We start from the raw sequence: 25,645 nt of genomic DNA, 5'->3' as shown, positions 1-25,645 counted from the left end.
CAGTTTCTCACTGTCCCTTCAGTGAAACTATAAAATGGTTATTTTGCTCAGTTTTACTTGTGTGTGTGTGTGTGTGTGTGTGTGTGTGTGTGTTTTCGAAAGAAAGAGAAGAAAGAGATGTCAACTGCTGGGTCATAGCCCAAATGCTCACACTAGCCAGAAAAGGGCCAGGCGTCAGCCTAAGCCAGGGCAGGCTTCCCATGTGGACGCAGTCAGGTACCTGAGCTATCAACTTCTGCCTCCCTGGGTGTCAGCAGCAAGCAACTGCATCTGAATGGGGGTGTCAGGACTTCAGCCAAGCACTCTGCTTCGGGGTGCTGGAATCCCAGGCAATTTCTTAGAGTTATACTAAATGATAGCTTCCAGGTTTGTTTGTTGTTGTGCTGTCAAATTCTTCAATCCATTCTGGGATATTCTGAACTTTGAAATGTGTTCATTTCAAGTTTTCATACACCTAAGTTCACTTCTTTGTGTGGAAAATATTATATGTGTTCTAACAAATGTGTCCTATCTACTGCTCCTTCACTTACTCAAACCATCCCCAACCCAGACACGGGGAACAGCTGATGATGTCAGTGTACAATTCTGCTGTTCCAGAATGTTACACGTTAGCAAGAGAGACTGTGCAATCTCTTTGGGACACACATTCACCTCGCAATACATTCTTACAATTTGCCAATATTTCAGTTACTCTTATTTCTCAACAATAGTCCATTGTTCTATTACAAATGTAGCAACTTGTTACTTGATTACTGATTAGGGAATTTTTAAAAAATTTTATCCAGTTCTTGTGAGAAAACAAAATTTCACATTCATTTTTTATATGTATGTTATGTTTTCAAATCACTCAGGTGGATATCTAGGGCTGTACTCGCTGGCTTATATTCTAACATTATGTTGACCTCCAAAGTGACTAAGCCAGTTTGTAATCCCATCAGCAGTAAGTGAAAGTCCCAGTTGTTCCACAACCTTCCAGAAATCGAAATTGTCATCTAAAACAAAATAGCTATTTTGATACGTGATTTGTTGTGTTTCAATTTACTTTTAATTTTTCAACTCATTACAGAATGAATTTGGAAGTATTTCTTCTGTTTTCACTTTCTAGGAGAATATACGAATATATATATATATATATGTATATAAAATAGAAATATTCTCAATTTTAGAGCATGATAGATCACTGTCAAGACCATCAGAGCCTTGAGCTTTCTAGTTTTAAATGCTATTGCTTGACATAATTCCTTTTTTCTTTGTTTTTTCTTTATTTATGTATTTATTTATTTACATTTTTAATTTTATGGTACAATTCCATATGGTCTGGGATTTCCCTACCCCCTTCCTAAATTCCCTCCCCCGACTGATTTTCCCCATAATATTACAGTAGTCCTTCATAAGCAGTTTTAAGTCCATTAGCCTGTTATTTAAGTGACACAAGTCCTCTAATTTGTAGCTATAGGATTCTTTAATTTTATTTATTTATTTTTTACTTTTCCTCTTGTGAGTTTGTGAGTTTGGTAGTTATATATTTCAAAGTACTAGTCCAGTTTATCTAAGTTATCACATATGTGAGCTTGGAATTGTGCATAGCATTCCTTAAGTATCTATCCTTTGAAGTCCACAAGTTAAATACCAGTGACCTCTTTTATTCTGTACACAGTGCTTCGTGTTTTCTTTTCTCATGATTTGTCTGACTAGATGTGTTTAATTGTATTGCTCTTTGCAAAGAACCAGCTTCTTTTCTGTACTATTCAGAATTTCAGTGACTTTTGCTCTAGTTTCCTATTAAGTCCGTTCTTCTTGGTTTTTAAACTTCTGCTCTTCTTTTTTTAGTTTCTTAAGATGAATAGAAAGGTTGCTGGATTGTCTTTTCTGTTTCATATAGTTAATGCTGTAAACTTCCCACTGAACACTGTTTATGCTGCATCCTAATTTTTCAATTACATTTAATTCAAAATGTATTTTTAAATTTCTCCACATTTGCCTTTGGTTTTGGTGGGTGCTATTTCGCTTCTCTGTCAAGAGAACATCTTTAAGTATCATTTGTAGGGCAGGTTTGGAAGAGGCATATTCTTTTTTTCTTCTTTTTTTTTTTTTAAAGATTTATTCCTTTTATTACAGCCAGATATACAGAGAGGAGGAGAGAAAGAGAGGAAGATCTTCCGTCCAATGATTCACTCCCCAAGTGAGCCACAACGGGCCGATGCACGCCAATCTGAAGCCGGGAACCTGGAACCTCTTCCGGGTCTCCCACGCGGGTGCAGTGTCCCAGTGCATTGGGCCGTCCTCAACTGCTTTCCCAGGCCACAGGCAGGGAGCTGGATGGGAAGTGGAGCTGCTGGGATCAGAACCGGCGCCCATATGGGATCCCAGGGCTTTCAAGGCGAGGACTTTAGCTGCTAGGCCATGCCGCCGGGCCCTCACATGCACATTTAAGGATCTTTTCCTTATGTTTGAATGAAGAGAGCTTGATTATCATGTGAAGATTGCTTTTGGTCAACCCTGTTGGGAGTTCTGTGCCCCTCCTGGATGTTGTTTCCCAATTCTTTCTCTAGATTAGGGAAATTTCCTTTATTATTTCATTAAATACATTTTTAAACCCAGTTTCTCATTCTTAAACTTCTGGGACTCCCATAATTCTTATGTTTGACTTTCTAATAGTGTCTTTCAGTTCTTGATACTTTTTTTTAGCTTGACCCAGCTCTGCTTCCAGCTTTTTGATTGTTTCCCTCTGGTGACAGAAAATATCTTCTAATTCTGACATTGTTTCTTCTGCTTCATTCATCCTGTTTTGGAGACTCTCCACTGTACTTTTAATTTGCTCCACTGTATTATTTTTGATACATCAGCTTTCATTTGATTCATTTCCTGTGTGACATGTTCCTTAAATTTCTTAAACTCCTGTATTACATAATTCTCATTATTGATAAGAAGCTTTATTGTTGATAAGAAGCTTTATAGCACCCGCCAAAAAAAAAGGCAAATGTGAAGAACATCCCAGTAAAATAACAGAAGACTAAAGCAATGAGCAACTCATTGCTAAAATGACAAGACCAAATTACCACCCATTCATATTAATCCTGAATGTAAATGGCTTAAATTCATCAATCAAATGTCATAGATTAGTAGACTGGGTTAAAACACAAAACCCATCTATTTGTTGCCTACAGGAGACATGATCTCACCAACAAAGATCAGTGGAAACTGTATCTCATGGATTTTGATTTTTTTTTTTAGTTTCATCTCTTCAGAACACTTTCTTATTAAATAGCTCACTGACTCATAGATCATACAGTAGGATCATTTTCTTAAAGAAGGTTCTTAATTTTGCATTTCTTCAGTGACACATTAGTCATTCAATAGCGTGTTATTTAACTTAATGGAGTTTTGAATTTGTCTTTTCTTCCTGTTGATTTTGTTTTGCAGCTTTTCATTTAAGGGGATGCATAACAATGGTGTAACAGAGACTGTCATATCCAGATGTGAGGATACAATGTAGTATGCATCTCTACTTCCAGATCAATGATAGACTCCCAGTGAAACTGTTTACTCTATCTTGACAATAGGGTGCTGGACTCTGCCATTGTCCATGCCCGCAATGATGGATTTATGAGTGTTTATGAAGAACTATTCTACTGTATTAATGAAGGGGAAATCAGTGTGGGGGGATTTAGGAAGGGAGTAAGGGAAATCCCAGGGCCTATGGAACTGTATCATAAAATGATAATAACAATAAAAAGAAGAAAAATTTAAATATCTAAGTATTTTTAAATTTATCCCAAGATTTCTTTGAGTTCAGTACTACTTACCAGTATTTTTCTGAACTGAAAAATGTATTTTTCCAATCTTCATTTTCAGTTTTTTTGTTTTTTTTTGAATTTTGAATTTTATGGAACAATTCCACTGGGCCTGAGATTTCCCCACCCTCCTCAAGTTCCCACCCCGGCTAATTTTCCCTGTATTATTACAATAGTATCGTCCTTCATAAGCAGTCATAAGTCCATAAGTCTGTTATTTAAGTGTGGCCCAATATTGCTGGCACATACAGTGACAGACAGTCCAGCATTTCATTGTCTAGATATGTTCAACAGTTTCATTGGGAGTCCATCTTTGATTTGGAAGTAGGGATGCATACTGCACTGTATCTTCACATCTGAATATGATACTCTCTATTACACCATCACTATACATTTCCTTAAATGAGAAGACACGAAATGAAGTCAACAGCAGGTATGAAGTTAAAACAAAAAATTTACACTCTGTGATAGTATAGTGGTTAAAGTTCTCGCCTTGCATGCACCAGGATCCCATATGGACACCAGTTCTAATTCTGGTGGCCCCATTTCCCATCCAGCTCCCTGCTTGAGGCCTGCGAAAGCAGTTGAGGATGGCCCAAAGTTTTGGGACCCTGCACCCACATGGGAGACCCGGAAGAGCTCCTAGCTCCTGGCTTTGGATTGACTCAGCTCCAGCCGTTGCGGCCACTTGGGGAGTGAACCATCAGATGGAAGATCTTCCTCTCTGTCTCTCCTTCTCTCTGTATATCCACCTTTCCAATAAAAATAAATAAATCTTAAAAAAAATTACAGCACCATGGAGTCGAAAAACATGCCACTGAATAACCAACATATGATATTGGTTGCTAACTGTGTTCCATGCGTTCTGAGGACAAACTCTGTGTGATTTTTAGGCTTCTGAAATTGCAAAATGTGTTTGATGTCCAGAGTGTCATCTATCTTGTTAAATGTTGCGTGTGAACTTGAATGTCTATTTTGCTATTGTCAAATGGAGATGTCAGTTAGTTCCAGATGATTGATGGTATTGTGCAGATCAACTATATCCTTATTGATTGTTGCCAGCTGTATCGATAAATGACTGAGAGAGAGAAGTATGCAGCAATACTAGTGTACTTGTCTATTTTCCCTTCAGTCTTCTTATTTTAATTTCAACCATTTGGAGACTCTGTTTTGGGTGAATAGATGTTAAAGATTATGTTTTCTTCACTCAGTATGGAGTGACATTCTTTATTCCTGATAATTTTTTATGAAATATGTTTTATTTAAGATTAATATTGGTAATCAACTTTCATTAGTATTAAAATAAAATACCTTTAAGCATTCTTTCACTTATACCTTTTGGGAACTTTTGATTTGTCTCTCTTTATTTATTTATTTTAATGCATTTGTAAGTCAGTGTTATAGGGTTTGGGGTAAGAGAGACAGAGATTTTCTATCTGCTGGTTTACTCCCCAGATTGTGGGAATGGCCAAAGCCAGCAACCAGGAACTTCTTCCAGCTATTCCATGTGAATAACAAGTGCCCAGTGCTAGGGCCATCTTCTGTTGCTTTCTCAAGCCTTCAGTAGAGAACTGAATCAGAAGTGGGACACTGGGGAATCAAACTGGAATCCATATGGGATGCTGAGGTTGACAGAGGCAACTTCATGTGCTAAGCCACAACACATGCTGTAAGCATTTACGTGTCAAGTGGGTTTTATTTTTGTAGAGCAAATACTAACTTCTTCACATATCTCCCAGATCTACATCCAGATATTGAACCAACTACAGATTGAAGATATTCAGAAACAAACAAAATGAAACAAAGAAACCATTGACTCTGTACTAAACACTTTCTTTTGTCATTATTACCTAAACAGTAAAATATAAGTATATTTACTGAGCATTTCATTGTAAGACTTCTATGTGTCCCTGCAATGATTGAAAGTATGCAATAGAATGTACATAAGTTATATGCAAATACAAATTCTGTGCATTTTATGTAAGGAACTTGAGAAACTTCAAGATTTGCTATATGAAAGAGGGTCCTCAAACAGGTCTCCCATGCATACCAAAGATTGAATGTGTAGTTGGGTCTTGTTTGGTAATGTCTGGCATTTAAACTTAAAGTGATTAATTATATAGTTGGAATGGTATCTATCATAGTATTTTCCATTTTTTTGTAATTATTCTGTTTCTTCTCCCTCGTGTTATTTCCACTCTTTATTTTCTCTGCCTCTCATGTATCCTTCCCTTCCCTTCCTTTTTGCATTTACAGTACTTAACATGATAATCAAACATATTTTCCTGTCTAATAATTCCAACATCTTTGTAATATCAAATTCTAGTTCTAAAGACTGCTTTGACTTAATGCTTTAATTCTGCTGCCTTTTGACATGCTTTAAATGACATTTCTTGCCGAAAGCTGGACATGTTGTGTTGTACAATAGAAATTAGAAAATAAGTCTGTAGTTTTAGCAATTGTGATGAACTGGTAGGAATCAGACTGCGTTTAATTTAATATTTACTATGGCCAGGGGTGTCAGAGACTTAGCAACCTTCTTATGTTCTTCCACCACACACCTGTTCCATTGTCTCTACCAGGTACTACCTCAGAGATAGGCTGTGTTTGCAGCTGCCTCAGCTGTCTTTGCTAATACTGTGGAGCCCTAATGGTGTAGTAGGAAAGTTCAGGTGAGAGGACATTGTGTAATTTTTAAGCTAATCATACTTAATCTTTATTAACTGGTTAATTCACTTAGTGTGCTTCTTATTCCCTTGTTTGAGGCTAGAGCCATCCAGTGCTTTCCAGTGGTACAGCTCTTCATTTGCTCTGTCACATGCTTGCTTTCTGGACCACAGCATTCTCAGTTTATTTTTAAGAAGCTCTGATTGCTACAGTTGGCCCACCTCCGCCACCACAGCCACCTCACACACACATTTGGGAGAGACAGCAAGGCTGGCATCAAGGAGCTAACCTCTTCCCAGCATGCAAAATGTTCCCCAAGCTTGTTTACTCAAGAGAGTATTCTACAGGTGGCATTGGAAATACGTCGCTAGGATTCTCTCTTCCTCCCTCTGCCACACTTGGAGGATCCTTCTTGCATCTCCATCCTGACAAGTTGGTGAGAGTCCTGAGAAAAGATTGAGTAAGCGTGGGGGAGGGCCCCCAAATGCTGGCTCCCCATCACTTTCTTACTCTAAAGCTAAGTCCACCTTTAGCCTCCAGAGATTCGTCAAAATTAATATTTACATATTTCCACTAGTTTGCAGTTCTGGTCGCTCTGGCTCTAGTTGCCAGCTCTCAGCAGCATCTAGCTGAACATGTCCTTTTCTCCAGATTTCAGAGTGGCGTTTTTCCCTCCAGCAGCAATTCCTGACAGCTGTGAGAAAAGGCAATGATTTCCTATTCCTCCAGTGTTTTACTTGAAGTGGGAACAACAGAGATGATTTTCATGCACTTTCCATGTCAGATGTAAAGCCAGAAGTCACTAAAGGCCTTTCTAACATAGTCACAACAGTTCGTAGGTACCTTTCTTTTCTTTTTTTTTATTAATTATTTTGCATTATGTGACGGTTTTATAGGCTCTGGGAATCCCCCACCCCTCCCCACGCCCCTCCCCCCCGGTAGGTACCTTTATTTTCTCTAAAGAAAACAATGTTAATTTGGGATCTATCATTGTATAGTGAGCGAGAGCAGTAGGTACAGGAAGGAAGCCTAACCGCTACATTAAATTTCAAACTATAACATAATTAGCAAATATTTCTATTTTCTATATCAGAAAGCTCAAATTTTTATAAAATTTATATTTTTTCTGATTGTCTTTAAATGACAAGTCTATGATCATGGGATTATTAAAGGATATTTCAAGTTTTCAATAAAAATAGTTTATAGTTTCGAGATAGTTTGCATTAAAAAGAAGTTGGAATGAGTCTTTTCATTGGTCTTGATGTGTAATGACATGCCTGGAAGTAATAGAGAAGTAGTGACATATTGATCCTACAGTTTCAAACTACTACCTACACTGGAGTTTGTGTGGAGTTTGTTCAAGGGGTACCCCTGTCCTTGAAATGTGAAATAGTAGGTTGCAGTGCATATGTGCAGAATTAGAAATTCTAAAAGGCGGAGTCAGACAACCTTCATTTGAGCAGCGCTTCACATGATTCAGATGTTATTGCGAGTTTTTTTTTAAGATTTATTAATTTTTACTTGAAAAGCACATTTACAGAGAAACGGGAAAGACAGACAAGGAGATCTTCCATTCTCTGCTCCACTCTCAAATTGGCAGCAACAGCCAGACGGGCGGATCAAAGCCAAGAGCCAGGAGCTTCTTCTGGAGTCTTCCATGTGGATGCAGGAGTCCAAGCATTTTAGCCATCTTTTCCTGCTTTCCCAGGCCATGTCCAGGGAGCTGGATCAGCAATGGAGCAGCCAGGACACAAACCAGTGACTATATGGGATGCCAACACTGCAGGTGGAGGCTAAGCTTACACTGCAAGATGCTGGCCTCTATTTCAAATTTTAAAACCACGAATATATCATAATTGTAGTTTGTGAACTCAGTAGTATACTAACTTTAGTAGTGCTATACAATTAGTCATTATTTATAATGACATTATTTATAATTCTATTTTTCTGGAGATTGTCTCAAGCCGTCACAATATGAGATTGTAAAATTTTATTAAAACTAGAATGTGAAAACAAAATGGCAGATTTACAACTTGTTTTATTGAAAGGGAAAGTTTCATTGCAACTAATAATTTTAAAATAAAATACTTTTGATTTTGCTTTGATTTTAATCATTTTATTTTTACTTGTACTTGCAAAACTGGTACAAATAATTCCAAAATATAAAGGATATTGTAAAAGTTCATGGATAATAAACACTATGAACAAAAACTATTCACAGTTTTCAAATTTTTACATCAAAACAAACTTTTCTTTTAATTGTATTTCCTATGAATTTTTGAAGCACCCTCAAATTTTATATAATCAAGTATGATTATCATAACTCAGAAACTAGAAATGCTATTCAAATTTTAGCAATTATCTAACTTGCATCATCCTAACCAATGAACTAATAAATATTGTATGTTGGATTTAGTCACCATGCATGCTTAATCTTAACTTGATAGCTTTGTTATTTCAAGGATAACATAAAATTCTCATGAACTTTGTTAGGGACTTGACACACTTGACAGTAGGATTTTTGTTTTGTTTTGTTTTTGAATAGCCAAGTGACAAAAAGACTGAGACAGATGGAAGTGCCCCATCTACTGAAGCATTCCCTAAATGCCCTTTGGGGCTGGGACTGTACCAACACAAAGAAGCCAGAAACGCAATCCAGGCCTCCATTGTGGGTAGCAAGGATTCTAGCACTTGAATCATCTATCACCTGTTGCCTCCCCGCATGCGCTTCAGCAGGAATCTTGAATGTGAAGCAAAGCCCACACTGGTACCAGGCATTCTGACATGGGGTGTTTCCAGCAATGTCCTAAACATGGAGTGACAACTTGCCTCTGACTTTTTGCATCTTTCTTTCTGATGACCTTGACACTTGTAAGGAGTGCCAATCAGCCACTTTCTTTGTAGTGTGTCCTTCCTTTAAGTTCATCTGATGCTTTGTTCTGATTAAATCTAAGATATGAATTTTGGGAAAGAATGCTATTAAAATGATACAATGTCTAGCATTCTATCAAGGTGCTATTACTAGTGCTGTTAACCTCTGTCACTTGGCTAACGCGAAGTTCGACAAGTATTCCTCCCCTATAAATTTGGCTATTTTTAAGTCTTATAACAAATAATTATCCTATAGGGAATAAACTTTCTAATTACACAAATATTTTATTTCTTAGGATACCTGTGACTTTACTTTTAGGAGTATTGATGATTCTTGCCTGTCACAATTATTACTGTGCTGTTCACTGAATAAAGTTTCATTGTTTCTTCTTGATTTGTTAATACGAATTCTGATAAAATGAAGAATTGTTTCCTCTTTTCTCTAAACTTGTATCCAGTTATATGTTTTACTGGTGTGAACTCACAGAAGCTACCCCAGTTGAGTCTAAGCACACATGGTGAGCAATACACCATCACTATCGTATACTGTATTGCTCATATTGACCCAGGTATTACCACTAGGTACTCCAGGTTGGCTAGAGTGTCCTTTCAATTTGTTTTCATCATTTCCTAAATTCTCTTTTTATTTTCTGGTACCACGAGTTATTGCAGGTTAATTTTATATTTCCTCTGTCCTAAGGCTGGATCACCAACTTCTAAAAATGTGTAGGTTAATTTAAAGAAATGTTTAAAGATTTATTTATTAAAATAGTAACTGGGGGATAGACAAAAGCAGAGAGAGATTATCTATATTCTGGTTCACACGCCAAATAGCCCCATCAACTGGGACTGGGTCAGGCTAAAACCATAAATCAGAACTGGGAAGTCTCAGGGCTGGGACAATGGCTGAACAGGCTCATCTTCCACCTGCAGCCTCGGCTTCCCATAGTGATGCCAGGTCTATTCCCAGCTGTTCCATTTCAAATCCAGCTCCCCATTTATGACTAGGAAAGTGGCAGAGGGTGGCTCACGTCGTTGAGCCCCAGCACCCACAAGGGAGATTGGGAAGAAGCTCCTGGCTCTTGACTCCCAGCTTCAGATTGGCTCAGCTCTGGCCACTGCAACCACTGGGGAAATGAATGAGCAAATGGAAAATTTCTCTCTCTCTTTTTTTTCTCTTTCTCCTTCTGTCTGTAAATTTACCCTTCAAATGAAAATAAATGAATCTTTAAAAAAGAAAAAAAAAAGAATTTGTAAGTCTCCCACCTATATGGCATGAACTCAAGCACATGAGCCCTTATTGGCTGTTTCCCAGGTGCAATAGCAAGAAGCTGGATGGGAAATAGAGTAGTTGAAACTCAGGTTGGCACAGGAGAATGCAATGTGAATTTCTCGGGTAAAGGCTTAATGTTGTAGCTTCATTTTATTAATGATTGATATTTCAAAACCTAGATCTGGGCATTAAGTTTGCTCATTGCTGTTTAATTATTCTTGCTTCTGGGAACTCTGAATGGAGAGAACTGAGAAACATGTTTCTGTACCCTGACCTGTATCCATGTCTGCTTTTGTCTCTATGCATATTTAACTTGAGTAGATATTCATAACCATACTTCCAAAGCAATAACCTCTGGTTCATTCTAACATTTACCCTTTCCTTGTTTCAATCTACTTTACAAGAAAAAAACAATTGCCTCCCATTATTCATGATATAATTACGTTTTTTAGTCCAGTTTATACATAAAATAATTTCAGATTTTCTAACACATACCTATGTGAAAAAAATAGATTATAGTCAAAAATCTTTACTGTTTTGCATTTGTGCAGTTATGGGTTACCAAAATTGTTTATTTCTTACTTAATATTGCTAATTTAATTTTAGGAGAATATTTTTAGCTCAGTGAGAATCCGTGTAGATGGAAAGTTTTCCATTTTGCTTCAATCAAATAAACTTCTGTCTCATATTTCACATATAACTAATGTTTTGCTCTTATATTTTCTTTTCATGTTTATTTAAAAAAATAACTTTTTTGCATGTAAGATATGCAAAAGGAGGGCCATATAGTTGACACTTTTGAATTTGACACCTTTGTATAGATTATTGGTGTCTAAGCAATTTCCACTGCATGAAAGTATAAAATCTTCCTACATTTAACTAAGTTACAGAAGTCCAAATTTTGCTTAAGTATGGAAAGTCACAGATGTCACTTGCATACCTTGGCTTTAGGAAACCTGGGCACACCTATACCAGAATAAACATTGAGTAGAGTGTCCAGCCTAATAAGTGCTCCTCTGTGATAACAGAAGGAATCTTTGGGAACAAACTCTGTAAGAAAGAAAACATTAGGATAGCTCTCAGTGACCTTTGTCTTTTAGACTAAGTATTTAAGCATGCATTAACTGAGGGTAGCCTGGGGATTCTACTGCTGAATGAAGTTATATGTCATTGCCAGATCAGATTGCAAAACAACATATACTGGATGTTGTTGCTAGTATTTTTTTTAAAGAGTTTTTAAATGAGTCAATGTCTGTGAAAGGCAAAAAAAAAAAAAAGAAAAGTTGAGGATGTAAGCAAAGTATTCTTTCACACCAAAATAGTTCTTTATTGATCACTCAGAAACAATTTGAATAACACAAGTTTAACCGCAAATTCTGATTTCAGGAAATTGTACAGCAGAGTGTTTTACTGCTGTTAGGAAAGATCTAAATGCATCTTCTGACTGAAGGACAAGAGTGATACAATACATAAAATATTTGATTTATTGCGCTCCAGTCTCTGCTCAAGTAAAATTCATTTTTTAAGATGGTTAATATCTTACACATTGAAGGAATTTTTAATTAAATGTTAACAGTCAAAGACCAACTGGAATCATAGATGTAGAAAATGACTAGAATTTCATTATTCTAACCCTTTTATTGCTAAAGCTCAATATTGCCTGTCTAAACTAATTTTTTATGTATCCCAGAAGCCATTAATTATGTTTATAATATCTCAAGCAATTCAAATTCAAGAGAACATTTGAATTTTACACTTTTAGCCAACAAATTAATACTTTCATAAATGTATAGCCAAACATACAAAGGGGTAATATCTCAAGACATAAATTGTCAGTCCGCCATGATCTTTAGAATTTTTTTTATTAATTTCACTTACTATTCTTTCCTTAAATGCCAGATTTCTACTCCTATACCTTCCTGTTAGTAGAGAATTAAGAAAAAAAATGATGAAGGCCTTCAAGTGGAAAGTCTAAGGTAAGATAAAATGTTTGTAATGGAAAAGTTAAATTTTGGACAAATACATACAAAAAGTACAAAAATGCAATTTGCTACTTCTCAAAATGCAAAACCAATGACATATATAGAGAAAAGAAATGCAGTAAATGAAAACACTTAGTAATTTGAATATGATCTCATTGATACGGTCATGAACATTAACATGTATCATGTGTTTAAGAATCAAGTTATAACTTACACTGTGACTCTAAATTATGGAAATACTAATGCTTTGAGGAAAAATAACCTCAGATATTGGATTTTGGCGATTTTGTCCTGAAGAAATAAAAAATTACCAGAAATTCTTGAGGGAACTCTAATCCTCAGCCATTTATTAATGAAAATAAAAATTAAACTGCACTTGCATATTATATGTTCTAAATCTACCTTAAGGTACATATCCATATGAACCTTCCAGAGTGGCAAGCAACTAAACAGTCTAAATTCTTACAAATTCTCAATGCTTTGAATTGCTATACCCAGTGTTTAAAATAAGCAATTACTCAAATATGTATGTGCATAAACACAGACGTGTGTGTGTGTATGAGAGAGAATATAGATGTGCTTGTGTACATGCGTACATTCTAAATTTGGAGATGAGCTACGAGCTTTATGGCGCTTTTTCTCCTCCAATATACCTGAAGGTATCTGCTAAGGAAACATGTTGCTGCTGTGTTGTTGTCACATCATCGTGGTGAACTGCATTTATCAACTTGACTGAGCCTCAAGCCCAAACATTTGGTCAAACCTCATTCTAAAAGTTTCTGTGAGTGTGTCTTTGGCTGAGACTTTCACTTAAAGCAGCGAGTGCTGAGTCTGGTAAATTAACTTCCATAATGTGAACGGCTTCATCCAACAACTTAAGGGCCAACTAAACTGGAACGCTGAGCTCCCTTAGCAAGAAGGGCTTCTGCCACCACCCGGCCTTCCACTTAATGGCCAAGACCAATTCCCAGGTCTTCTGCCTCACTCAGCTTATATTGGCTTTGAGTTACAACTTCTTCTGAATGTTCTGTATGCCAGCACACTCATCAGATATTGGGCTCACAAAAAGGTTCTACAATCAGAGCCATGAATTCCTTACAATACATCTTTTTGTATGTGACATATATAAATACTTTCAAACCCAATCAAGATAATGATGTCTGGATTTCTGCATTTTTTAAAGATTTATTTTATTTTTATAGGAAAGGCAGATATACAGAGAGGAGGAAAGAAAGAGAGGAAGATATTCCTTCCACTGGTTTACTCCCCAGATGGCCACAACAGCCAGAGCCGAGCCAATCCAAAGCCAGGAGCCAGGAGCTGCTTCTGGGTCTCCCACACGGGTGCAGGGTCCCAAAGCTTTGGGCCGTCCTTGACTGCTTTCCCAGGCCACAAGCAGGGAGCTGGATGGGAAGTGGAGCTGCTGGGATTAGAACTGTCACCCATATGGGATCCTGGAGCATTCAAGTCAAGGACTTTAACCGCTAGGCCATGGCGCTGGGCCCAATTTCTGCATTTTAAAGCAGAAATTTTGCTCCTTGCTTTGCAGTTAGCCAATGAGTTTTAGGATGATACATTGGTTCAATGACTCTCCTGCTTCTTAAAACACGTCCTTTAATGACTCAAGCCTGTAGTGATGATCTTTTCCAAACTTTTACTGAGAGTAAAATACTCGATTTTCTTTATTCTCTTATTACCTGTTTTCTTCACTGGCATTTTTCATCTTCTGGGGTTTTCATTTTTGGTGAGGGTGAATTTTATTGCATTGCCATATATTAAATTTTATTTCCTCCAAAAGAGTTATGCCTAATGTTTAACTGTTCCTTTAATGACTAATTTAGAGGATAAGAAATCAGTATAATCATCTCCTTATTGTAACCTATTTCTCACTCTCTGATACCACAGTGGAATGATAGAATTTTATGTATTCAGTATTTATGGTCAATTATATTCATTATCCTTTCTGATGCTTACATTGTTCCAAAGTTTGTTCCCGGGTCTTTGCGACACATCTCTCTTCATTTAGAGTCTGCTTGCTTTCTGGCACACTGCATGTCAGGCTCACTATGCACTTGAGTCAGTGCTAGGGCAGCTGATTCTGCAAATACTATTTAGAAGCAATAATCTGCTCATCAAGTGTGTTCATGGTATACGTATTAAAAAAGCATCTTTCAGTAGGTAGTTGAGTTGACGTGGAAATAGGAGCTTTTGGAGGCATCTGAAAAATTAAGGGACTACTGATAGGGGCACATAGCTTGGACTTTAGTGAGCCATGAAGAACAATTGTATCTGTTGTTCCAGGAGCACTCACAGAGAGAAGGTTGGATGAGAAGCAAGCATACGGAGCCTAGGATCCTGAAACAAACAAAAAGGCATAGGCGCACAGTGAAGGATTTGCTTACTTCGGCAACAGTCTAGGTGGCCCTTTGGTGAAAAGGAGAATTTCCCATTGATACTCCACAGAGGCGACTGTTATCTTTGCTTGTGATGGGGAAGAGATGAATTACCACTACCTATCTGGTCCACAAATCCCTTAAGCCAGGTATCAGTGTGATTCTGACCCACACAGTCAGCAATAGCAACCATGGCCAGGAGTGTGGGATTGAGACGAGAGAGGACATGGAACAGGGGCACTTCACTCCTTTGAGCTGGTTGAGCACAGACTGGTTCAAAGAGGCTTATCCTGCAGCACTGCTCTCCTAGGCAGCCCAGACTGCCACAGAAAAGGAAAGCGTGAGAAGTCGGCTCCGGTCAGATTTCTGAGCAGTCCACATCTTAAGATGTGCGCTACGTAAACAGGGAGGGTGTTTCCTATAACCTGAACACGCCCCCAATATCTGCTTTTAAAACCAGGAGACTGTACCTTCCACTGTCTTGTTGTCACAGGGAATTGAAGCTCTGCTCAGAGCAACCCCTACTTAACCTGATAACTAAGAGACACCCTAAACAAACATACCCCAGGTATCCACAGAGAAGCGAGGACAAACTGTCTCTGAAGAAATAACTCCAAACATACTCTCACAAAATCCCCAGATGAAGAAAGTCATTGTAATGGGGGCAGAAGCAGTTAACAAGAAAAAGAGAACAATTCAAAATCTATGAAATACCTCCAAGACTGCAGAAAGTGGTAAGCATACAAGGAATACACAACAAATAGCTATGCTCTTTAAAACAAAATAAACAGGGCCCGGCAGCGTGGCCTAGCGGCTAAAGTCCTCGCCTTGAACACGCTGGGATCCCATGTGGGCGCCGGTTCTAATCCCGGCAGCTCCTCTTCCCATCCAGCTCCCTGCTTGTGGCCTCGGAAAGCAGTCAAGGGTGGCCCAAAGCTTTGGGACCCTGCACCCATGTGGGAGACCCAGAAGAGGTTCCTGGTTCCTGGCTTTGGATTGGTGCAACACCGGCCATTACGGTTACTTGGGGAGTAAATCATTAGACTTCTATTTTAATTTAATAAAATAAATTTTTAAACATAAATTTATAAAAATGACAAGGTGCATTTTTACAAATTTCTTTTTTTAAAAGGTTTATTTATTTTTATTGCAAAGTCAGATATATAGAGAGAAGAGGAGAGACAAAAAGGAAGATCTTCCTCTTGCTATGCATGGATTTCAGAAATTTTCACACCGAATAGTCTTTAGTTGCCTCTTCTATGAATTTTTAAAATAATTTTGTATATCTTGAAATGTTAACAGTTTGTTTTTCCCTGTCCCATATTTTTCTTTTCTTTTCAGTCTCCAAAAATAGCATTCTTTCATAAGAACACTCAAAAGAAACAAAGGAATAAAGGATGAAAATTCCAAAAAAAAAAAAAAAAAAAAAAGGAAGATCCTCCACTGGTTTACTCCCCAGACAGCCACAACAGCCAGAGTCAAGCCAATGCAAAGCCAGGAGCCAGGAGCCAGGAGCTGCTTCCAGGTCTCCCACATGGGTGCAGCATCCTAAGGCTTTGGGCCATCCTCGACTGCTTTCCCAGGCCACAAGCAGGGAGCTGGATGGGAAGCAGGGCCACAGGGACGTCAACCAGTGCCCATATGGGATCCTGGAGCATTCAAGTCTAGGACTTTAGCCACTAGGCCACCACGCCAGGCCCTGTTCATTTAATTTTTGAGAGCATTATTTTTTTGGAATAGCAAATTCTTGGAAAGAACATAACCCCATCATCGTTTGATAGGATTAATTAAGACAGAGACTGTGTACCAGAAATTTAAAATATTTACAAGTTTTTTAGGTTAATATATATTTCAGTGAATTTAGTTTCCTGTGGACATTGTGTATTTCACTTTGTAAAATACTATAAAATTGGGTCTGGCATGGTAGCCTAGGGGCTAAAGTCCTTGTCTTGCATGCAACTGAATCCCATATGGATGCTGGTTCACGTGTTGGAGACCCTGCTTCCCATCCAGCTCCCTGTCTGTAGTCTAGGAGAGCAGTGGCCCAAGGCCTTGGGACCCTGCACCCGCGTGTGAGAACCAGAGGAGCTCTTCGCTCCTGGCTTCGGATTGGCTCAGCTTTGGCCGTTGGGGTCACTTGGGGAGTGAATCATCGGGCAGAAGATCTTCTTCTCTGTCTCTCCTCTTCTCTCTACATATCTGACTTTGTAATAAAAATAAGTAAATCTTAAAAAAATTGCTAAAAAAATGGAAAATATTTAAAGATACTTTACAAATGAGTCTACAGGTTTCAGTAGATCACAATTGGAATCCATGGTACAAAAATGTTACGAACTCACTGTGATTTAAATACTAGGTTAAAGAGTTTGAGAAACATTATCTTTTCCTTTAATAGAACGCTAATAAGATTGGAGATATTTTGTTTTGTTTAACGCTTTTTGGATTATTACATGAAAAACAATTATGAAGCAACAAAGACACAGCAACCAGTGGATAAACACATGAATGTGTACATCTTGCAGAGTATTTCCACATCGGCCAAATTATTACAGTATGATTTAGATCTGCAATTCAGGTATGGTACATTTACTTAATTATTCCCTATGTTTCATTCAATATTGTGAAAATGTCTTACATCTTCACTATCATTTTTTCTTAACATTTTACCATATGTTAGGTTACAGACAATATGCTATTAACGTCCTTCAACTTATCCTTGTCTGTATGCATTTCCTTTTTATTTCATTTGATTTGTGTTGACTTTTAAAGCAGAGGGAGACATAGAAGCGTCCTTCTCCCATCTGCTGCTCAATTGCTGGTCTATAACATTCAATACCAACATCCAAAGGAACACATGTCAAATACCTACACAGTATTTTCCTTTTAAGCAATGAGATTCTATAGTATGGTCATCATGGTTGTTCCATGGAAGATGTTATTAAGTTTAGCATAATCAGCTGTCTCCATTCACTCTTGGGTCCACTAACATCATTTTGAGTGAAAATTCCAGTGTTTGGGGGTGGGGACAAAGCAAGTCAGAAGGATTCTAGAACATCTGGAGCATTCTAGTGCATAGGATCGACTGAAGGAAAAAGCAGGATGGGTGAAGCCTCAGCTTTAAATGCTAAGTGCAAGATTTGTCACTCAAGACAACCAAGATCAACTCTAAATTCCTAGCAACAAAAATAAAGGGCAGGGAATGCCACTTAATTTTGGTGCTTTAAAAATAATATTTTAATTAAATAAACCAACTCACAGTAAATAATTTCAGAAACGTTCCAATCTATCTGGAGTACAAATCTGCTCCTGTATGGGATCCAGAGAGAGAAGACAAGCATGGATAGCCTGAGGAGGGACTTGGCTATCCAAACAGAGGCTGTGGAGAGAAAGAGAAACACCCGAGTGAACATGCTTGCTGGTCTTCATCTTGGAGCAAAGCCCTTCTTACTTTGTCTCATTATGGAAATTTCGACTTAATCCAATTGTTCCATGTGCTCAGTAACTCACAAGGCAAACTCAGAACTGACACAGGCTACTCACATCAACAGAGAGCCCGCCCCCATAAAATCATATGCAAGATCTGTTAGAAAAAGAACATGGGCACCCCATTAATCACCCCAATCCTGAAACTAGTAGAGGTGATTCAATCTGAAGGGTCACCCCATTTGGAAGAACACCAACAGAATGCAAGTGCAAGTGAAGAAACAAAGATTTAGCTGCATAGGAAACAGAAATAATTTAGAAATCAAAATGAAAGGCAAAAATATTTCAATTAGTTCCCTCAGACAGCACTGAGATGATATTGTACCCACATGGCAAGAATGGATTGGGGAAAAAAAAGAACCACCAGAGAATAAAAATATTTAGAAATGAAAATTTTAATTGTGATTAAAACAGGAATCTGTCAATGAACCTAATATTCAGGCAAGATCAAACAGTACTGTCAAAAGTGTCTTTAAAAGATTTCCTACAGCATAAAACACATTATAAACTGTATATGAGGGAATTCCAAAAGTTCATGTAAAATGATTTTTAAAAATGTTTAACACTTGAAATCGATGCATAACTTTTCACATTTCCATAAACTTTGTGATGATCTCATTTATGCCTATGCATATATATGTATTCATGTTTTATACTTAAAATCACTGTTCTTTCTAAAGTGTCAGCATTTTTTTAAATTACTTTTTTAGACTTATTTTTACTTGAGAGGCAGAGTTACAGAGAGAAGGAGTCGGAGATCTTCCATTTGCCAGTTCATTGCCAAAATGGTTAGAAAGATTGGAGTTGAGCCAATCCAAACCCAGGAGCCAGGAGCTTCTTGCAGGTATCCCATGTGGATGTAGGAACTCAAAGCTTGAGCAATCCCCTGCTACTTTCCCAGGTTCTGAGCAAAGAACTGGATGAGAAGTGGAGCAGCCAGGACACAATAGGCACCCAACATGGGATGCTGGCGTCTCAGGCAGAGATTTAAGCTCCTACATCATAGCAACAGCTCCTATTTATTTATTTTAAATGCAGAGTTAAACACACAGAGGGATAGAGACAAGGAGGGGGGGGAGAGAGAAAGAGAGAGAGAGAGAGAGAGAGAGAGAGAGATCTGCTGGTTCATTGCCAGGTGGCTACCTTGGCTAAAGGCTGTGCCAGGTTGAAGCCAGGAGCCAGGAGCTTCATCAAGTTCTCCCATGTTGGAGGTAGGGGCCCAATCATTCTGGCCACCTGGAGTGGCTTTAGTATGGCCTTAGCAGGAACGTTGATTGGAAGTGGAGCAACCAGAACAGGGCCTGATTCCCATATGGGATGCCAGTGCTGCAGGTGGTAGGTAGCTTCATTGGCTTTTCCACAAATGCCAGCCCTTCAGTTGTCAATAATATCTAGCAAGCATTCTAGGAGGAGGTGATTGAAGGAAAGAAATTATTTTTAAAATGACAGAAATATTAGGAAAATGTAGTTTGAATGACATTGCTAATGCTAATCCTGTTGTTTAACAGAAATGTCACCTATGGATATATTCAGTAATATGTTAGTGCTTCAAGAATCAAGATGTAGGCAAGAAAAATTCCAAAGAAAAGATAATGCTAAAAATAAGCCATATGCATAGCACATGAAACTAAACTGATTATAACAAAGTTTGATATTCAAATTTTGGGGAAATAATGTCAAGGAAAGCAATTATTTTTTCCACGATAGTTTTATGTTTAATTTTTAAAATTTATTTGTTTTTGTTGTAAAGGCAAATTTACAAAGAGGAGAGACAGATAGATCTTCCGTTTGCTAGTTCACTCCTGAAGTGGCTGAAATGACTGGAGCCTAGCTGATCTGAAGCCAAAAGTCAGGAGCTTCTTCTGGGTCTTCAGTGTGGGTGCAGGGTCCCAAGGCTTTCAGCTGTCCTCTGATGTTTTCCCAGGCCACGACAGGGAGCTATAAGGGAAGTGGAGCAGCTGGGATCTGAACTGGCATCCATATGGGATCCTGGCATTTACAAGGTGAAGTCTTTAACCACTAGGCTACCGCACTGGGCCAAACAATACAGTTTTATATGGGCTACAAGTTCATCCCTTTATCTCCCCTTCCTTCCTATTCATTTTCCCATCTCACCATTTTTCCCCATTTAATCATGTTAGTATAATCCCTTAGTATAAGTTACAAGCTTAACTTTCCGATATTTTAAAAACATTTGTTGATTGATTTGAAAGGCAGAGTTAGAGATAGCGAGAAAGAGGATAGTGAGAGAGACTGAGAACTCTTCCACCTGCTACTTCACTTCCCCAAATGGCCACAATGTCAGGTATTGAGCACATCCAAACCCAGAAGCTTCTTCTTAGTTCCACCCTTGATTGCCAGAAACCTAAATTCTTGGGCCATTCTCTACTTCTTTCCCAGGTACGTTATCAAGAAGCTCAATCAGAAGGGAAGCAGCTGGGAGTCAAGTTGATGTCCACAGCCAACTGTTGGCTCAGCTTTGGATCCAGCTTCCTGCTCGTGCACACAGTGGGAGGCATCAGGTAATTACCCAGTTATTTGGGTGCTTGCTAGTCACCTAGGTGGGAGACCTGCCTTGAGATCCCGGCTCCTGGCTAAGCCCTGGATGTTTTAGGCTTTTAGGAATTGAACCAGAGAATAGAAGATCTCTCTCTTTCAATACAATGTTCAAAGTTTTAAACTTAGAGATATTTTAAGAAAATATATATACAGTTTTTTTGTTTTGTTTTTTTTTTTAAGATTTATTTTATTTTATTTTTATTACAAAGTCAGATATACTGAGAGGAGGAGAGATAGAGAGGAAGTGGAGCTGCCGGGATCAGAACCAGCGGCCATATGGGATCAAGATGAGGACCTTAGCCACTAGGCCACGCTGCCGAGCCTATATACAGTTTTAAAATACAAGGACCAAGAAGGTTTGCAAACGATGCTTACCCACCATTATTAAGTGATTTTGGAATTATTGCAAACTATGAAGGAGAAGAGGAAGAATGCCACGAGAACAATATCCTAATACTTACTTTAAAAAAAATTACCCTCAGCTCTGCATACATGCTGAAGTCACTGAGAAAGTTGTTAAAACTACTGGTAAGAGGCAGCAGTTACGGAGTAGTACTGTGGCACTGGATTTTAAGTCACTTAGAATGTACGCATCCCGTACTGGAGAGTCAGTTTGAGTTGCAGCTGCTCCAGAGCTCTGGGAAAGCAGTTGAAGACAGCCCAACACATGGGAGACCTGGAAGAATCTCCTGGCTCTTGGCTTCGGATCAGCTCAGCTGTGGCCATTGTGGCTACTTGGGGAGTGAATCAATGGATGGGAAGATGTTCCTCTCTGTCTGTCTTCTTCTCTGTGTATCTGACTTTCCAACAAAAATAAAGTATGTTTTTTTTTTTAAAAGAATGCCATATTCCCCCATGGGAATACTCAAGTTCAATATTGTCTTCTGGCTCATGACTGTAGCATCCTGCTGATGTGACCTTGAGAAGCACTGATGAGGTCTCAAGTAATTGGGTTCCTTTGGTTTCCTGCCACTCAGAGGGGAGAGCTTGGTATGTTTCTGATTCCACTTCTGTTCTAACAATTGTTGGCAGCTAGGGAGTGAGTCATTGAATGGGAGCCCTCTCTATGTCTTTCTCTCTTTCTCCATCTGGCTACCTCTCAAATAAAGTTCAAAATAATAATACAATGTGCCACAGATATAAAGAATTATATGCCTTGGTAATAAGCAGATAGATTTTTACGTTTGTCATTTTCCAAGCTCAATGGGCCATCTCTGAGGAGGCAAAATATTCTGGTGACTATCATTTTCCATGGTGCCCCAAAGAGACAAACCTTGTCTGACCTCAAACAGCAAATGGCGTGGTATCATAAAATGATAATAATAATAAAATGGGGGAAAAAGGGAAATGGATGCAGATTTACACATATTCTTGTACCAAGCTACATCTCCCCAAAATTCCTCTGTTGAAGCCTTTTGCTACCAATGCGGTGATACTTGGAGATAGGGGATTGCGGTCAGATGAAGTCTTCATGATGGAATTGGTGACTTTAGAAAAAGAGAGGCCATAGTTTCTCTCTTCCCTACCCCACGCCCTCTCTCTCTTTTGCCTCCCCCCCTCCACCCTCTTCCATGGGAGGACACAGCTACAAGGAAGTCATCAATAAAAGAACAAACTTCCAAATTCCAACTGTTAGAAAGTGCATGCAAATTAATTCCTAGTCCTAGGACTTATCAGCTGGTCTCAGTAGTTTGTTCTTGCAGTGCAAGCATACTAAAACAATAAAATTTTATATCGCTAGCTTCAGGTTTGAAGCAAATCTATATAGAGCCACTATTCTAAACTTACAACTTCCATTTCTTCTACATTGTGTACACTTAACACCTATTCACATGCCAGAAAGTGTCTGAAATACTGAGGATAGAGTATGTTACTGTAGAAACAAAACAGAGAGGGAGAGAAGAGGAGGTTTATGGAGTTGATTCAATGCAATGTTGCAAAGGAAAATAAATGTGATTCGCCTTTGGTGCCAGCTTCATGGTTGTAACCTCATTTTCCCCAGCGCTGCGTCTTTCTCTAGCTGATCCTCAGAAATTCATTTTCAGCACTCTCACCAGGAGGTCATAACACTATCCCCTCCCCTCCCAACCCCCCACCTCTGCACCAGGATCCTCTCTCACTAACATCTTACGTTCTCCAATGTCCTTCTCCCACCTTTTGCCATCCACATTCACCAGTCATTTGTCAAGTTTGGAAAAGTTTTTATTAATTATAATTAAATTTTAGTTGATTCTCCCAATGCCCTCCTTTCTTACACTGTATATCTATCAGTACACATTGCTTACAATTGCAGACCTGCTCAACCATGCATACAACCATGTTTTCAGGAAAGGATACTATTTAACCTCCACTATCACATCTATCAAGTGGACATTTATTAAGACTGAATTCAAGAGAAGGTAGCATGCAAACAGCAGAAGACATAAAACAAAATCTGGAGTTCCTATCCCTGGGACAACTCCCATTCTTTTTTTCCTAATTTATTTTTTATTGGATAGTCAGATACACAGAGAGGAGGAGAGACAGAGCAGAAGATCTTCCATCCGATGAATCACTCCCCAAGTTGCTGCAATGGCCAGAGCTGAGCTGATCCAAAGTCAAGAACCAGGAGCCTCTTCCAGGCCTCCCACATGGGTGCAGGGTCCTGAGGCCTTGGGCCGTCCTTGACTGCTTTCCCAGGCCACAAGTAGGGAGCTGGATGGGAAGTGGAGCTGCCGGGATTAGAACCGGCGCCCATATGGGATCCTGGTGCTTACAAGCAGAAGACTTTAGCTGCTAGGCCACTGCACCAAGCCTGGCACCTCCCGTTCTTAAAGAGAAGACACCTGCACAAAGAAACATGTTGTGAGACCTGGAGCAGTAGCCTAGTGGCTAAAGTTCTTGTCTTGCATGTGAGGAGATCACATACAGATGCCGGTTTGTATCCTGGATGCTCCACTTTCTATCCAGCTCCCTGCTTGTAGCCTGGGTGTTAGATGATGACCACTGACCGCCCGCCCACTGGTGGAATAATATCAGCAAGTTGTTCAAAGTTGTAATGGAAGCTTTATTGGAAAATCTGCTCCTGGGCCCCCTTCGCGTTGAGTGGAAGGAAGATGGAGGCGCAAAGGGCCTCTGTGATATGTGTTGAGGAGTTTTATACCCCTCTAGACACGGGGGCAGGCAAAGGGGCTGTCTGTGCCCCACCTATGTAAGGAATATCCATTCAGATGTGCCATTGGTCAACTGGAATCTTGCCAGGTCGGTGATGTAACTGGCTCCTGTGGCCCCTCCTGTTCCAGGCTGAAGCCTGGGAGACATGCCGGGTCCGGGGCAGACCAGCCCCTCGTCTCCAGTGCCCTGGGTAGCCATCACTGGGAAAGCAGTGGAGAATGGCCCGGAGCCTTGGAATCCTGCACTGTAGTGGGAGACTGTAGAAGGACATACAGAATCTTTGCTGTTTTGGGAGACAGAGCCTGTTCAATCTCCTGTGAAAGGCCCAGGAGCAGTTGATATGGAGATGAATGGACAGGAAACTTCCTGGTCCTGCAGGTTTAGATAAAGGACCTGCTAGAGGAACAAGTTGTGTATTGGGAGATTGTCTTTTGCTGTTGAAATGTAAATGACTCAAGGTCCCTTCCCTGGAAGCCTAGGGATAACTTTCTTTTAAAAATCCGATGCTGTTAATAAACTTTGGCTGTTGACCATCAGTCAGTAGTCCGTGCGTGTTGTTATTGGCTTGTGCACCAAGTCCATTGCTGCAGGACTCCGAACAGGAGACCCACATTGGAAACCCGGAAGAAACTCTTGGCATCTGGCTCCTGGCTTCGGATTGGCTCAGCTTCAGACATTGGGTAGTGAACATGCAGATGGAAAATCTTTCTCTCTGTATCTCCTTCTCTCTGTATGTCTGCCTTTTCAATAAAAATGAAAAGTAAAGACTCCTCTTTATTAATCTTATATATTTGTAAAAATAATGTAAATAAAGCCACATACTGTTACTTACCTTGCTGTGAATAAGTGAAATAGGAATAGCTACAATGAAATGTTCTAGATGTCCAGAAAGGAGAAGGCAATACAACAAGGGAGAAACAAGAGAAAATTTGCTTTTGTGTAATTTCCTCTGCAATTTCCTAAAGTAGCCAACCAATGAGATAGGGGAAGAGACTAATGTAGGGGCACTGTTGGGGAAAATGCAGTAAGTTAAGAAGCAAGCCACATACAGTGGAGTGTTAGGGCTGATTCTGGGTGAATGTGAAGGAAGTCGCAGCTGAGAAAGCCCTAAAAAGGAAGGAACATTATTCATTGACTCTGAAGGGATCTTCCTAGGAGGTGGGAGGTGGATCTCCTGAGAGCAAATCTGTAGCTGCCTGCTCTCACACCAGTGTGCTCACCAGTGATGCAATGGTGCAAACTCAGTGTAAGACAGGCCCTTTGCTCTGAGCTCTACAACCCTTGGTACCAAGGCATGAGCTTGCAAAATAAGTCAAAGGCATTGTGTGGAATTATACAGAAAGCAAAAGTAGACCACTAAACAAATACCTTTTAAGATTATATAGGCATTATTTTGTTAGAGTAATAAAATAAATGAGTGCAATAACAAGTAAAAGTCTATGAATGTAACACTGATGTGAAAGGGTTTTT

Source organism: Ochotona princeps, chromosome 18, assembly GCF_030435755.1.
Source record: "Ochotona princeps isolate mOchPri1 chromosome 18, mOchPri1.hap1, whole genome shotgun sequence".
NCBI lineage: Eukaryota > Metazoa > Chordata > Mammalia > Lagomorpha > Ochotonidae > Ochotona > Ochotona princeps.
The sequence above is the reverse complement of the archived record's forward strand: the minus strand, read 5'-3'. Positions refer to the sequence as shown.